Genomic DNA, 17,611 nt, shown 5'->3' on the forward strand with positions numbered 1-17,611 from the left:
TTCAATTTTCAATGACAGCCTAGCTGGATAGAGTATTCTTGGCTGCATATTTTTCTCATTTAGTGCTCTGAATATATCCTGCCAGTCCTTTCTGGCCTGCCAGGTCTCTGTGGATAGGTCTGTTGCCAATCTAATGTTTCTACCCTTGTAGGTTACATATCTCTTCTCCCGAGCTGCTTTCAGGATTTTCTCTTTGTCTCTGAGACTCGTAAGTTTTACTATTAGATGTCGGGGTGTTGACCTATTTTTATTGATTTTGAGAGGGGTTCTCTGTGTTCCAATAATTCTGTTTTAAATAGTATATGTTATTCAGTTTGTTTCTTTTTTTAAAGATTTATTTATTTATTTTTCAAAGAGAGAGAGCACAAGCGGGAAGGGCAGAGGGAGAGGAGAGAGAGAATCCCAAGCAGACTCCCTGCTGAGTGTAGAGCCCTACATAGGGCTCATCCCACCACCCAGAGATCGTGACCTGAACCAAAATCAAGAGTCAGATGCTCAACCAACTGAGCCACCCAGATACCTCCAGTTTGTTTCTTTTGAAGTAAGATACTCTTTGGAAGTCTAGGGTGTTGTTATTTGGGCTTCTAAACTCCTATGTCCCTTGGGTATTACGTGTTCTGTTTGGTTACTTGCACTGGGGAAGGACCCAAGGTCAGGCCCAGTTTTGTCAGACCTAGTGAGTTTAAGGATAGGGCAACTAACTCCATAAAGTACAAAATCAATTTTGATCACTTCCATTTCTTATCACCCCATGGAAACAAAAATAAACTGGCAAGGTTTTAAGTCTTAAAACCTTAAGCAGAAGCTTCATTGGAGAAGGCAGTCTGCAGGTGGTTTTTTTTTTTTTAAAGATTTTATTTATTTATTTGAGAGAGAGAGAGAATGAGAGAGAGAGCATGAGGGGGGGAAGGTCAGAGGGAGAAGCAGGCTCCCCGCCGAGCAGGGAGCCCAATGCGGGACTCGATCCCTGGACTCCAGGATCATGACCTGAGCCGAAGGCAGTCGCTCAACCAACTGAGCCACCCAGGCGCCCCTGCAGGTGGTTTTTAAGGAGAAAAAGGAGTGTAGAGGAATGAACACCCAGGGATTGTTTCACTAGTTCCTCACCTGTGAATTGTTTTGCTCTGCCCATACCTCCCTAAACTCCTACCCTGGAAGATACAGCCTGGGACAGCTAATTCCTGCAATGAAGGGAATGACTGTCTCAAGGTCACATGGGGAGGGGGTCTAGTGGAGTGTGGGATGAATTTTAAAAGCTTTTTCCCAACCAGTCCTTTTATCGTCACCTCATCCACTCCACCCAGTCAGCAGCCACTTTCCACCCATACTGTCTTGATATCCACTATGGTTCGTTAACCATAGCCCTAAGTCTCCTTAAAACCTCGCAGGTGTTTTTGTTTGTTTTTAATTTATTTTATGGAATTTATCTTTCCCAGTTTTTTCTATAGTTTCACTGAAGTTGATATTGGAGGGGGGTAGCTTGAAGCCTTGTTCAATTCCTCATCTCGGTGGGAACCAAAGTGCTTTGAAACATTTCTGGCCTCTAAGTTGATGTCACTAATTATCTTGCTGGTGTCTGTGACTGGTGTGGCTCTTGGCCTTTATACCCTATCCCAACTTGTCCAACCCCCAACTCTGCCTATTTCCCTTGTCAGCTATAACCAGTTCTTCGAAGTCTTCAAGGATAATATTTCCAAAATATAATATATTTTAGAGTTTACTTAAAAAAGAAACTGGAGTACAATTGAACTATTTTTGTAATAACTATACTCCCATTCATTTGCATTTCTTATTTTACCTTCAGTGAAAAGGACGGGAAGTTAAAGGAATAATATCAAGCCGATTTTATATTCTTTTGAGCACGTGAGTATCATACTGTGTGTGGCAGGGGTGGGGCAGGGAGCTTGAAGATCTCTGTTGCAGGGTCTTTTTATTACTGCGGACTCAGAAAATAGTTGGACAGCCAGGGAAGTCCTGGAGAATATTGGAATTCATAACTATTCAAAAAGATCTGTTGTCTGTACTCTGTTGGGATTTGTGGGTGAGAGGAATGGTTTGCCTGAGCGTTAAAGTGTTAAATCAGTTCCTGTGCACACACAAAAAGGAGGGGAACAATTGGCAAATGCCTTGCACAGTTGCATTATTGCCTATAGAAAATGGGAATGAAGCAAACTCATATCTAGGGTAAATGAGATAGTGAAGCCTATATACTGCTGCCTCCAAAAATGATTTTTACTCATCATCAGTAATGAGAAAAATGTCTAAATGGCTTTAAGGGACATTTGAAATTTATGTGGTTTGACACTTAAAATTTTTAGAAACATCTAAAATAGCATAAAAATAACCAAACCATGAGGTTAAAATAAACTTCAGTCCAACCTATAAATCCATGTCAGGAGAGATTTATTTTAGAGCAACATCTCAGATAAAGTGCTAGTTAAAACTCTGTAGTCATTCTTTCTTAGAATAAAACAATGGAAGTGTTAAGGAAAGATACAGTTGCCCACTCAAGATTAAAACTTTTCTCTGGAGTACATTGGGATCTATAGCTGTGTATTGGGATATGCTAGCTCGTAAACACAAATGTGTTGTCTGCTTGTGTCACTAGAATTTATCTCAATAATTACTATTAATTATGATTCTATTTTTATAATTTAGTAATAATAATAGTATCCATTTGTGTTTCAATTTCAAGTTGAGCTCCTCTTTGTAAATGTTTTACCACCTGTTGCCCAACTTAATAGTGCACATCAAGGTAAATAGAATTTTAAAAAATGACAGTTCCAAAACAATTGGCCTTGACATTGAAGGAGTTGTAAAGTTGGCAATAATGGCAAACTTACCAAAAATAAATACTTGACCTTTGTTTATACGTTGTCAGGAATGTTAAATTCTCACTGGAAAATATTGCATTTTATACTCTTACAAACCCAGATAAAGGGATGCTGTGATTTAAAAAAAAATACTACAGAAAAAATGAAAAAGAAAAATATGAAGAAAAAACATTTAGATGAGTTTGACTTTTTTCAAAAAGGGCCTTGCAGTTCTGCATTGCTGTTCTTACTGCTCTATGCATTTATTTGGTTTGCCCTTAAGCTGTTGATACACAGAGCTTAATTCTTTGCAATCAGAAATACCATTTAGTCTATTTCTAGGTTTTCAGATAATTATCTTGCATTCTGGCAACTGTCATAATCAATTTCCCTTTCACCCAGTATAGATGTAGATATCAAGGAACATTTGAGTTAAGCCCTGCTTTCTCTGCTCTCAGGATTGTGATGGCAGATACCATGGGACAAGAGTGTGTATGTGCTGAAGGGGGCCGGGGAAGATTGGGACCTCAGAAGACTTCCTTTTATATAAACATGTTCCTGGCGCAGGTTCAGAGACTCTAAGTTTAAATGTAGGCCCTCCAAAAAATGAAGCCAACATTTTGTTCGAGTAAAAGTCCAATGTAAATAGAATTATTATTAATTCATTTATTACTTTAACAAACATTTATCTTCAAAGTCCTGAGATAGCCCTGCAGAAGATAACATGTTGTACAGGTTTCTGTTTCTACCTTCAAAGACTTCCTGGAAACAGAAGAGTATCTGCAGTAAAATATGAATAGAAAGTCACTGGGATTTTGCATTAACTCCCCTGTTCAGTTTTTTGAAACTAGTATAATAAAATGTTAAAATTCAAGTGTTACTCAAGTGAAATAAAGTATGCTAATACTTTGAACATTGAATGATCACAGGATACTCACATGCTGAAATGGGCTTTCTTCTTTGCCAGCCCAGCTATCAATCCCTCCATGCATTTCTAGGGTCATTACTAATATTAACTCTTTACATCTGCCAGTGCTTTAAAAGTCACTTCTACTCAGAAGTTGTTATTTGATTCCTCTGATGGACTTGTATAGGAGGCAGAAGATACAGAATTTATATTTAGGGCCATTGGCTGAAGCCAAATCATCTGGTTCAAATTTTAATTTCTACCTTTTATAATCCATTTTAACTTGGATGAGTTATTTACCCTCTCTCAGCCTCAGTTTGCTTATCCAGGAAAGGCAGATGATAATAGAATCCAATCATATAAGGTTGTTGTGAGTATGAAATGATTTCATATGCAAAAGAATAATTCTAGTGATCTGAAGCATCCATGTTCTAGCTATGTAAACAGTAATACTTTGTGTTCTCTAGGTTCCACAACCTGTTCAGACTACATTGAAATTATATCACTACCTACTCTTGGAGAAATGATCTATCTTGTTCCCTAATTTCTCTTTAATCCACCATACTAATTTCTTCTTCAACGAAATGATCTTTTTATCCAGATGTCTGTGATCTCTTGATCTATAATTTAGTTATGACCTAGCACCTTTTATTCTAATTAAAGAGGACACATTAGCTTTCACTCATATGCTAACTCTAGGTAATTAGTAGTGGCTGCTTCGCAAAGAGAATTTAGAGGAATTCTAAGGCTCGGGAAAAATGATTTTCTGATATATTACTGATTTCTCCTTCAGTCACAGGAAGATGGGAAAGAGCAAAAACATGGAGGTCTTACTTTTCATTCCTCATGTGATGAATCCACTTCTTTTCTATTATATATAACAAAAAATTTAGGATTTAGAAGCTTTCATAATTAATCATACTTACACAATTATCAAATTCTTTTGCTATCTTCAAATAGGCAAAGCAGGAGATGGTCTGTGCAGGGAGCATGATATTGGAGTGCAATGATTAATTAGTGTTCATTTATGGCTCAGTTTAAAAAGATCTTGTAACACAAAGAAACAGAGGTGAAATATAAATGACACCAAAGAATATGTGCTTGTGTCCTCATTAGGAGTTTTTGGCAAACCGTAAACAAATTTAAAATTTAATCTAAGAGAAAAGAGTGTAAAACTAGAACTATCTTGTCAGTTTATCAAGATCTACAATGTTAACATCACCAAGGAAGGCAGAAACCATTAATAAATAGCCCATTAACTTGAAAACAAAAATGTCATCACTGTCTCATTTGCTTAATTTATGATCAAATGGTAAAGTTGCATCACTTAAAACCCATGAAGTTTAAGATTTTAAGTAAGTCAGACATACTATCTGAAATTGTTCATGTGTGAATGGTAGATATAACTCTTCCTTATGCTAATTATTAGGGTTTTGAAAGTGAAATTATATATCCCCCAAACAGTATAAAAATAGAGAGATTATTTTTGCTGTTCCTCTAATGCATGACTTTATTGTCAGGATCCATACTAAATTGTAAACATTAAGACATTTTTATATTTGCAATTCTTGTTACATATTGTGGCCTCTTAGAAATTATCATTTTAAAGGATCTCTTTAATGTTTCCATAGTTACGCCATCTGAGTTCTCATTTTGGTGTTCAAATTTAGTGCTTTCTTTATTCAAATTCACCTTTTCACTTGTCTCCTTTTCTGATTTTATTATATTTTTCCTATTCCCTGCTTTTTAGTTTACCTTTCACTCATTTGGATTTTTCTTTAGCTTTTTTGTGGTCTCATATTTACCTCTCCCTTTTTATTTTTAATATTCATAACCATCATCTACCTCTAGATATGTTATTCTAATAATCTCCATTTTTATTCACTATACTGTATCCTTTTCATTTTTTACTTTATATCAATCTCTATATCTGGCCTTAACCAGAAAGAAGATGGTTTATATTGCAAAGACTCTCAGGAATTTTCTCCACATCATCACAATGGATTAATTAGTAAAGTGGTTTTAAGTCTAGTATTTATTTATGTTTTCTTCAGGCTTTATATGTTATCATGGATGATATTGACTATGAGGAATAGGCATGGCCTTTTAGATATAAGTTTGAATATTTATTTTTCATTGTAAATGAATGCCTTGATAGAGAATACAAAATTTATGGGGTTATCTAAAAGGAATACAGCAATCTCTTTAAATCATGGTTTATTTACTTAAACCCCTATTAAACTAAAAAAGTATGTGAGTATCCTTTGGTGGATTTCTGATTATTACATGTAATTCTCTTCTGAGAAAAAGATATGGATATGAGAGAGACAGACAGACAGATACAGTATAAGCAGATAAGTAGCTTGAAATGCTAGATTGATTGTATTTGGAGCCCAAGTGTGTTCATGTGTTTATTGTAGGAGGTGGGATGGAGAAGGAAACATGTATTTGGATTGAGGTTTCCCAAACAGGAAAAATGAAACTTTTAATTCCAACGTTAAACCCTTCAAATGTGTGCATTATGTATATAATTAGCATTCATCATATATTTTATTCTTTGCCAATAATTCCACTTTCATGATCTTATTTGTTACCAGGGAAAATCTTATGAGGTTGGTCTAAGTAATCCCCAGTTCACCATGAGGAAACTGAAGTGTATCAAGATTAGTTAACTAGAGTCATATAATTTGTAATAGGGAGAATAGGAACTTAAAACCAGTAAATCTAATTTACATCTTAACCTGTATCAATGTCTATATTTGTATTATTGCAGTTTCCACTATAATAATATTTCTTATACTGAATAAGTATATGACTTCCATAGTGTCATATTTAAGAAAAAACTGAAATTTCTGTTTGGGGCACATCAGCTACTAGAGAGTGATCTGAAACTCTTGGATGGCGATAGCTAAGACAGTGAAGTAATGGAATCATTCAGTTCTAGACACTTCAGTTGGTGATGAAACCTAGACACACATTTCCTACTGGATTAGTGGTCATATCTTCTATACAGGCAATACATTGATACGATGAAGGATTGGAGAGAAATGTACTATTTGCTGATTCTTTGTCTCTGAATGACCCATCATCCTCAAGAATGGTTAAGTAAGAAGGCCTGTACTGACCTGCTCAGAGTTAAAAAAAAAAAAAAAGTTGCTAATCTATGCATTTTACCTTCTTTTTATAAACAATTTTATTTAAAATTCACACTCGTGTGTTATTACACCTAAAACCAGTTGTCATGGAAAGGATTGCTAGTTTTCTGGGTTTTGTTTTTTTAACTCAGCGAAGTACATAACTGCACGTGTAGTTTACAAACTCTGCACATAAAATCTTGGGTATTTAATGCCACCTGCACTACAATAGTCAGAGGAATACTGTGGGAGTGCATTTATTCTTTATTTTTTTAAATCTTTCTCATTGTATCCAAAGTCACTTGTCTGGCAAGTCTCCATTGTTGATTCAGAGAAGACAGCATCAGGGTATGTTTTGCCTAGAGCTCTGCTTACTCAAGATTATAAACATTCATAAGACAGTAAACTTGAATTTCAAATAACAGGAGAAGCTGAATATTATGTTTAAATTATACATATAAACTACTTGGTTTCTATCACTGGAATATTAACCTAGATAAATATGCAACAATGATTGTTGCTAGGAATGTACCTGTCATAGAATGGGGGACAACTCGTCTTACATCTGTCATGGAAAAAGACATTTTATCAAGTTTCTCACTAACAATCTTGAGGAACACCAGGAAGTGATTTGGGAGGAGTTGAAATGCCATTTCAACAGTGACAGCCAGTGACATGAAGCAGAAGTTCAGGCAAGACAGAAAAGTGGAACATATCTTGAGAGGCCTTTTTGAAGTCACAATGATGGTTAGGCAGGTTAGGAGTAATGATGGAAAGCTCTTCCATGCCTGAAAGATAACTGAATTAGAAAGTCATAGACGTTAGATGTGAAAGAGCTCCATTAAGGTCATCTCATTCATTCCCTGCCAGCAGAGGATTGCTCCCTATAGCCCAGTCTATAGTACAATGGAATTATGTTTGAAAAAAATGGCTTCCCCCAGCCTACACTAGATAATCATTGCATATCAGAAGCTCTCAGACTGCTCATCCTGTACTCTTAGTTAGCAAATTAAAATGATTAATAGATTTAGAGGCTCCAGGTCTGAATAACAAAGGAGGAACTCTCTGTGCCAAAGTCATAGCAAAAGTCACTGATTTAATGAAAAGAGCTCAATATGAATGGAATGAATAACAGAAGAGTTTTATACAAGAGAGCCCTTCCCCTAGGTGGATGTGGGGTTCCGACACCTTTACGAGCTTACCCGAAGTAAGTATTATTTAAGCCACCGTTTGCAAACCTCTGAAGTTGAAACCTTTAGCACAGGGTTTTAGATGGAAGAAATGCTTTATTCCCTTGCTTGGGAATTCTGTGTCTGTAATGAAAAGACCTCTTAAAGGCATTAAGAATTGAATAACTGAACGTGGGTCTCAAAATGGTAATTGTTGTATCCTGATTGGATGCAGAGTGTCCTGGGAACAGTGGGTAGGAAGTTAAATGCAAAGGGAAAATTACAAAGAAATGAGCCTAGAAGTGACATTCAGGAGTTGAAGATCTAGCTCTAGCCTCGGTTTGCTTTTCTAAGGGTTTGTTTCCATATTAAATCTCATTTTTCTAACCTTTACTTCATAGCTATTAACTTTATAAACAGCATCTGGCAAGCAATATTCTATTCCTAAAACAAAACAAAACAAAACAAACAAACAAAAAAGACTCATGTTAAGAGGAGGGAATAGTGGGAAGACTTTCCTTACTGAGATTCTGCAAGTCTCCCTGGCTATGAGTGTATTTAGTACTTGAGGCTAGGTGCAAATGTGAACCAGCACAAAATACATAGCCAGGTGATACCAAACCTCCCATCCTCAGTAAGCCAACTTGTTCTTAAGTTGTTAGAAAAAGAAAAGGGCAAAAGAGGGCTTCATCATAATATTTCTGGACATTATCTGGTGAACCTCTGTTCTACAGGATGAGCTCATAGTAGAGGTTAGATTTGCATAGATCTCTGGAGTATGAACTGGCTATACTAAAACAATGAATGTGTATCTGTATCTGTGAGTAAATAAATAGGCATTTCCACACATTTCATGGTGCTGCTGCTGTTAATTATTTTCTTCTTGGCATCAGATGACCAGACCTTGCATCCCTATCTATTTCTGATTCACTGAGGCAAGTCAAGTCTCAGCTTTAGTTTCCCCTCCAGAAATGGGGATAATTAAAAAACTGCTCTATATTTTTCCCTGTTTATGAAATTTATTAACCATAAATGCTATATTAAACATTATATTTGGAATTATTAAGAATTTTGTGCTCCTGCCCATTTCTAATATTTTTGCTGGCAAAAGAGCTACTTTGTTCCCTTTCTGTTTGCCAATCTGTTAATCTGCCCATGAATCAACGGTATAGTACTACTTTGTGCCTATGTTGTGCTCAAAATTGTGCTTATCACAGTATGTTGAACTTCACTTTAAAAGTTCCTTTAGTTCCACATTATCAATAAAAACAACGGGCTACAATTTTCCCTTGTGTAGTGATGTTTATCATCTTTATGTTTCCTAACTTTAGTTTTTATTGAATTATACTAATTCTGAAAAATTAAACTTTTATGATGCATGTTTGGAATATGCCTTCTCCCTTAAAGAGACATTCATTTTGCTCCTTAATTTTAGGACTTTTTGACTATGTCTGTGTCATCATTCATTGTATTCTTTAAGGCCCAGTTAAAATATAATTTTCTTGTGAAGTATTTTTTATTAAGATTTTATTTATTTATTTATTTATTTATTTATTTATTTATTTATTTAACACAAGTAGGGGAAGGGCAGAAGGGGAGGGAGAGAGAGAATCCCAAGCGGACTCCAAGCTGAGCACAGAGCATGATGCCGAGCTGGATGTCATGACTCCGAGATCATGACCTGAGCCAAAATCAAGCTGGTTGCTTAACTGACCAAGTCACCCAGGCACCCCTCTTATGATGTTTTATTAGATGCCTTTGCAATAAGAATTTGGATTCTAGAGTCAGAAGACATGAGTTTGCATTTTGGTTGGGTCTTCTATTAGCAGTGCAAATTTGGAAAAGATGCTTAGACTCTCAAACCTGTTTTTAAGCAAATCAGGGTGACAGTAGTATCTATATTGTGAAACTAGAAGAAATAATGTACTTTAAAGTGCTGTGCACAGGGCATATTACCCAACAAGTGCCCAATAATACTCTAATTGTATAAATGTATTTTCCTCTATCATTCATGACTATTCAATTATAGCATATCTATAATATAGTATTTGTAAATGTATATAACACATCTGTCTTCTGTCATTCTATAAGTTGATGGAATGGAAGGAACAGCACAGTATTAAAGCCCAGGGAAAGTATAATAACATTAGCCTATACTTGCCATATACTAAACCCTGATGTCAGCAATGAATATAGTCTCCTGTGAATTTCAACAATGCTAACCAAGCCTTATAGATGAAGAAATTTGACATAAAGACAATAGAGATAAAAAAGTTTTAGGTAAAAAATTCTCCAAAATTTGCACACATCAAATATTGCTGCCCCAATAATGACAATTCCATTTGAAACAGTGATCTTTTGGAGCCAGTCTAACACAGAGACAGACAATATTTACCACTTTGATTCATGATGCATGTGATATTAGTCCTTTGGGATTCACATTATAAGACAGTTTTCAGTGGATCAATGATATTTACCACTGTAATTATATTAAAGGGAAGGAGAAAAAAAGAAAATAAAAGCCAGGCAACAGGGAAACATTCTGCTTTCAGCTGAGCTTAAAAATGGAGAGCTAATGAGATGGAGAGTAATAAGACTGTTGCAGGCAACAGGAATTACAGGGGATAAATTCTGTTTACCAATATCAGAGGAATTCGTGGAGGGCTAGGGTCAAGCAGGAGGTAATTACAGATTTCAGATTTCCATAAGGAAATCTATAAGAAATCTATCACAACTTTAAAAATAAGTATGAGGAACAGATGTACTGAAGACATAGTCAATGGAATTGCTAGAGGAAGAGGAAAAGGTGGTTGTGTGTGTAGGTGTAGATGTTGCTGGGCTTCTGTGATCAGCTTCATGTGGTATATCATAGAACTTGAAAATATGAACCCTGAGAGATTACTGTGGAAGTGAACTGAGTAGTTAAGTTGAGACGCTATGAAGGTATGGATAAGATGTTAAGCAGAGATGCAACTGTGACACAGTGGTGTACACAGACAGATTTGCAGAAGGGGTTGTAATGTGTTTTTAATGTGTTTGTAAAAGCTGTGGAAGTCTTGGCATGCTGCCCAAACCATCAAGGCTTCATGCAAATAGGTTGGAGGGAAGGTTTGAGACAGACAGTTAGATGAACAGCATGGAGCATGCCAGCAGAGCCTGAAGGGGAAATAAAGTTTATTAATTAGGGGAATTAATTGGATAGCTGTGATTTTTTTTTTCCCTTATGTGGTTAAAATGGATTGGGAAAAAAGACTAGAAGTGTATACAGTTTAGTAGCTGCACTTAAAATATAATCATCTTGGAACTGAACCTAAGACATGAGGAGGAAAATGGCAAAGGCCAAGAGGCATGACACTCATACTGCACTGTTAGTAACTGTCACATTTTTAAGGTAGTATTTAATGATTCTTGTTTCTTAGGGACACTAGTTCAAATCAATCCAGTGAAAGAGACTGGCAAATTGCTTGGTAGCAGAAGTAAATTAAATGCTATTTCAGTGTAAATTGGCAGCTCTTGGATAGATCTTACGAAAGATATCTTTGCTATGAATTTCTCTAGGCCAAATTTAGCAGAAACTTTTAACATCTTATAGACAACACTCTCAACAAAAAATTTTTCCCACTGTTGTTTACTTTTTGAGTTTTCCTAAGATTTTCTGGGACTGTTCTTATAGTTTAGGTTGCTGAAATAGATTCACTTTAAGATCTCTACTTTCATTTTATGAGTTCATTATTTCACTTAATTTCATATTCCATGTCTGAATAAGATATCTATTCCCTTTCTCTTATTTTTTAGATTATTATCAAGTAATATCCTTTTCGGGATGCCTGGGTGGCTCAGTCTGGGTGCCTCACCTCTGGCTCAGGTCATGATCTCAGGGTCCTGGGATCGAGTCCCACATCAGGCTCCTTTCTCAGTGGGGATCCTGCTTCCCCCCCTCTGCCTGCCACTCCCCTGCTAGTACTCTCTCTCTCTGACAAATAAATACATAAAATCTTAAAAAAAAAGTAATATCCTTTTCAACTGATCAGGATGTTCCTTCAATTTCTATTGTTGATGATAACAGCCAGTAAAACACATGAATTCAGATAAATAACTTCTCCATTCAATTTGAAGTTAAACTTAATATTAAATAAAATGTTATTTTACAGTTAACATGTTTCCCATGTGTTATTTCAAAAAACAATGCTTATCATCAATTTGTGAAATCGATATGATCCTAATATTATAAATTTGGAAGCTAACTATGTGTGGAGCTCAGGCTAGAGCATTTTAACTGTCAATTCAATATTATTTCCAAGTTCAATAAGCAGAAAAAATAGCTTTTAAGCTCACATGAAATACCAGACACTATGCTAGTAACTAAACTATAAGATATTTTGGTCCCAACCCCAATGAGGTCTAATGGGGAAGGGTGACTATTTTGAGTCACTATTGCAAGAACGTTGCTAGAGTTAAGCATAGAGGTGATGGAAAGACAGAGGAGGGGCAATAAATGTAGTTGAGAGAAAAGAAGGGGAGATTTCCTGAAGGCAGATTCATTCAGCCAGACATGGTTTTGGTTAAAAGAGGAATTATTTGCAGTTATAGGCACATGGGGGTTCTGGAAGTGAGAGAGGGCATCTATATGCAGGAAATTTCACATATTGCAGCATAAATGAGAGCAGAGTGCAAGAGAGGAGTTTTGAGACCTAAACATGGGAATGGATCACACATTTTGAGCTTTGAGCCATTGACTGTCAGTCAGCATTTTTGCCATTCCCATTCCATTGCACTATGCCCACCTGTGAGTTATTTGCTAATAGGAAAATTTCCATAACATATAAAGGAGACTTTTGTGCTTACTGGGTACTTGGAAAAAGTTATCAACTCACACCTGTCCTAGTTCAAATTCATTGTAATTCACTTACTGCTCCCAATTAAATATTCACCCTGCACAAAGTTAAACAAATAAATTGCACCTGAGTATTTATTTTTTCTTCTTTTTAGTGAATGGAGTTATAGAGGAAAAGGCATAACTAGAGCTCTCCTTAGAAGTTACAGTGTATGATTGAACTTTTCTCTGGGTTTCCTTCCACATCAATTGAGAGGTTTCCAGCCACTGAAAGGGCAAGTAAAACCAGAGTGCAATCCAGGAAAGGGAATATTGCATGAGTAAGTCAGTCTATATTGGCTGTAGGGTTGTATATATCTGGTTTTAAATCCCATCTCTGCTCTTAGTAGTTATTTGACCATGAGCAAGCCTCTCTAAGTCTCTGTCCTTTCTAAGCATCAGGTGTCACATGATAATATTCTGTTTATACTCTGGCCAGTATTAGAAAAGTCATCACATGTCCATCACACTACTGTGTGCCAGAAAGTATTATACCGAATTAGCAATAAAATCTCCTTCAGTGCTTGCAACAACTCAATGAGATGGGCACGAGAATTGCCTTTATTTAACATGCCTGGCAAGTGAGTGGGGTGAACTAATGTTAGCTATTCGCGTGAAATATCAAAGAAAGCCTTTTGCTTCCTGAGAGAAGGAGAAACCAATCATCATATGATTTTACTTTGAATGGTTTTAATACAATTTAATAACTTACACAGGTCAGAGATAGAAACCTACTAAAAGCTTAGAGAATTTTCATTTATCATTATTCATTCAAGAAATACTTATATGAAACTGCAATATTGAAGAAAAATAATCTGTGGAACATTCATCCTATTTAATTGTAGGTTTTCACTAAGTATCTTTATAGCCAGTTTTATAAGTAAACCCTATAAGTGAATATTTTTGTCACACCTGTTTGGGAAGGACATGGGTATATTCATGCAGGGTAAAAAGAACAGGATAGGACAGAAGAGTGAGAAGATTTATGAATATAAGTGAAGGAGAATAAGATCAAGAAGGAAAAGAAAAAAAACAGAAAAATGAATTAACATGGTTAGGAAAGTCTGGAGTCAAGTTAGTAGTGTGAGGAGTTAAGCAAAAGGAAGAACCATTTAAAGAAGGGACAGAAATTGAATAAATAGAGAAATGGCAGAATGAGAGCAAGAGAAGGCAAAGACTCTCCTCTTACTGAGCACTGATGAGAATTCCTTAAACGAAAGTGTGACCCAAAAGGAATTGATATTTTTAGTTTAATGGTTATGTGAGAATACTGCTGAGAGTTGTGGAATAAAGGTCACTCAATATTTAATTTTAGAGTCTTTTTTATATCTTTTGAACCTAGAATTTTTTAAGAAACTTAATTGTGATGACTATGTGGTATGTATTTAGATTATGGAATCAGGTGTTTTGTGAATCTTAACTATGGTAATTGAAGGTGTGTATTTAACATCCTACTGCCAATTTCTCATAAGCCAATTCATATTTGCAAATATACTCATTCACAAATATGTCAATGCCTTTTTTTTTCTTAGATATTTCGGATTCAAACAATTTTAGAGGTCATGTAAAGCAGCTTCTGGGTATAAATGAAGCTATAGTAACTGTAAAATTAAAAATCCCACTGGTCCTTTCCCCATCTGCTCATGCACAATGTCAAGTATTTATGAGGGCCTCAGAGGTTATCTTACAGGTACACAGAATCACATTATGTCTTGCAGGACACAGCTGTTGCTTCACTATCTTCATCTGGGGACCCACGGGAAATTGCCATATCCTCCTGTTACCCTTTTCCCTTGTTTCAGCGTAGGCCATGAAATCTTTGAATGCCAAAGTTCAGCTCTGTTCCATCATGAGGTAGGTAAGTATACCTCTCTCACAATTTCTTTTACATCAGTTAGAGGGCTAATTAGAAGCATAGCTTGCACCACAATGAATATTTCAGTTTTAGAAAACTGTTATGCTGGTTTTTGTTTTCACTCTATTTCTGCTTCTCCAATCCCACCTCCCTGCGTTTTGTCAAATGGTTCTCTGAAAGTAAATATGAGAGCAGTGGGTATTAGAATAAGATACAGATGCTCCTTAGAGCCATCAAGCTATTTTTAGTTTCACTCTTGAGGACAGACCTTTATTCCTTGAGATTATTGAGATTTGTTCCTTATTTCCTTAGGTTAATTTCTTTTCAGGAAATCCATTCAGACTGCATGAAAATAAACTTTTGGTCAGTTTGCCAGCCAAGCACAGTAGAGGTTCAAGCTGAGAGCTCTCTAAAAGAAAGTAATAATAATAATAAAATAATTTAACCAAGTGCTTTATCTGTGTCAGACAGCCATTCAAAGGTATCTATGATTATAAGGAATTTAGAGAAAAATATATTTCATATTTTTATGTTTTATGTAGAATTTTTTTCCGTATCTGAAACTCTTTAAATTTGGCTCATTTACCCATACCCTACATAAATGCCAAGTAGAAAACACCTGCTTAGGAAATTGCCCTGGACTATTTTCCATTTTCATCCAACCTACTTCTGTGATTCTGGCCTCTTTCCCTCTCAGATTTTGGATCTATATCCTGGCCTTGAAAACCTGTTTTCAGTTTTAGGAATAATTTTACTCTTCCATGTTTGAATGAATGGATTTCACTTTTCCACCTGGATTTTGGCATTATTTAGTCTCTTGATTTTATACTTCCTAAATTTTTATGGAAGAGAAAACAAATAATGATAACTCCTCCCTCTTTCATCCCTGGTCCCTCAACTTCAATACTAGTGGAGAAAGAGGGTAAGAAAAGTGGTTCGCATAACAATAAAACCCTCATTTAATGGGCAATAAAGCTGAATTCTAGAATGGTTCTATGATTTCTCCAGTGATTAGATAGCAAACTCCAGGAAGGTAAAATCATTGTCACGAAACTTTGCATCCTCTAATGATTCAACAGTCTGTATTCAGAGATGATGTAATTAACCAGCATTGGTTGAATTGAAAAGAACATAAATTATTAGTGGTAAAAGTACACACACACACAAACACACAGCCATTGGAGTGTAGCTATTCCTTCTCTCAGCTCCCTAGCTGCAAAGGAAAGTAAGTATGACTTAAATTCACCCAATTTTATCTTGCCATCTGGGATTTAACTTTTGAATGAATGTCACCGAATGGAAGCTCAGTTGAAGACTTTGGGAAGAGACTAGAGTGGAGTCTAGAAATAATAGCAAAGTGGATGTTCTATTGTTGGAGTCCAATGGCAGAGTACAAGGTCCCAGGGGCTATGGTTCTAGAAGCAGGCATGGGCTATGAAAGTATAGTGGTGAGAGAATGAGAAGAGCTATTATAAATAAATATTTCTCTGATTTGGATTTGGCTCTGCTTTGGTTCCTGTCTGATTACCAAATTTGTACTATCACATGTACTATCATGTGTCCTATACTATCCTTCCAGTTCATTTTCTGTTTAATTTATGCAAAGGTATTTAATGTGATTTTCAACACATAAACTGAATTGATATCAAAAGTGGGGTATAAGAAATGGGGATAAGGCGGGCGCCTGGGTGGCTCAGTCATTAAGCGTCTGCCTTCGGCTCGGGTCATGATCCCAGGGTCCTGGGATCGAGCCCAGCATTGGGCTCCCTGCTCCGTGGGAAGCCTGCTTCTCCCTCTCCCACTCCCCCTGCTTGTGTTCCCTCTCTCGCTGTCTCTCTCTCTGTCAAAAAAAAAAAAATCTTAAGAAAAAAAAGAAATGGGGATAAGGAAGATTTAGAATTTGTTAACCGGACTAATTTAAGCATGAATCAATTAAAATTTTCTTAGAGCAGAGGAGGAAATGTGACAGTCCATGGTATGTAGTGATGGATATCTAATTGAGTTGTCACCTCTACTCAGCTGTCCTAAAATGTCTGATGAAAGGATGACATTGGGGTTTAAGTTGCCTCTGATCTTAGAACAGTAAAAGGACATGAAAAGTTGAAAAAAATATGTAATAGAATCTTGCTTTTATTAACACTGAAGAAGTTATGGAAAATAACAAATATAAGACTAAATTCTTGGTTCATGTCACACCCAAAAATCCAAGGATTTCCATGACTTTCCAAGAAGAACCTCTTACCTGATTTTTATGCTGAAAAAACAGTATAATGCTGCCAAATTCCAAATTTTAATGTCTGTTAGATTCATAAACTTAACAGATTTTTTTTTTTTTTGGTGGGTGGCAGTTTTAATAAGGGAACTTATATACAAGGCTTATCTTGGGTGGCTGCGAGATGAGTAGATCTCTGTACCTGACTGTCAGAATCCAAAGAGTTTATATAGAGGCCTTAATAGGGTTCAGTCATGTACACTGTCCAGATGGTCTCAACACCACATTACTATCTCAAGGCTATGTCCATATCCTTGGGGCAACTTCTGGGCAGGAAAGGCAAGGGGAATACATGTTCCAAGGACAAGGGAGGGGGTAATGAACCTCAGATTGCCTGGGTCTAGCTTGTGGATGCACCAACAGTCTCATTTTCTCAATGACCTCCCACAGCAGATACACAGTTAATTTGAATTTGATACAAATAAAATAAAAGTTTTCGTATATGTAAATCCCAAATTGCATGGGAAATACTTGTATTAAAAAAATCACTTGGGGGGGCAGAGCAAGATGGCAGAGGAGTAGGAGACCTGGATTTCGTCTCCTCTCAGGAATTCAGCTGGATAGGGATCAAACCATTCTGAACACCTA

This window comes from Leptonychotes weddellii, chromosome 11 (assembly GCF_054177405.1).
Source record: "Leptonychotes weddellii isolate Sample4059 chromosome 11, ASM5417740v2, whole genome shotgun sequence".
Taxonomy (NCBI): domain Eukaryota; kingdom Metazoa; phylum Chordata; class Mammalia; order Carnivora; family Phocidae; genus Leptonychotes; species Leptonychotes weddellii.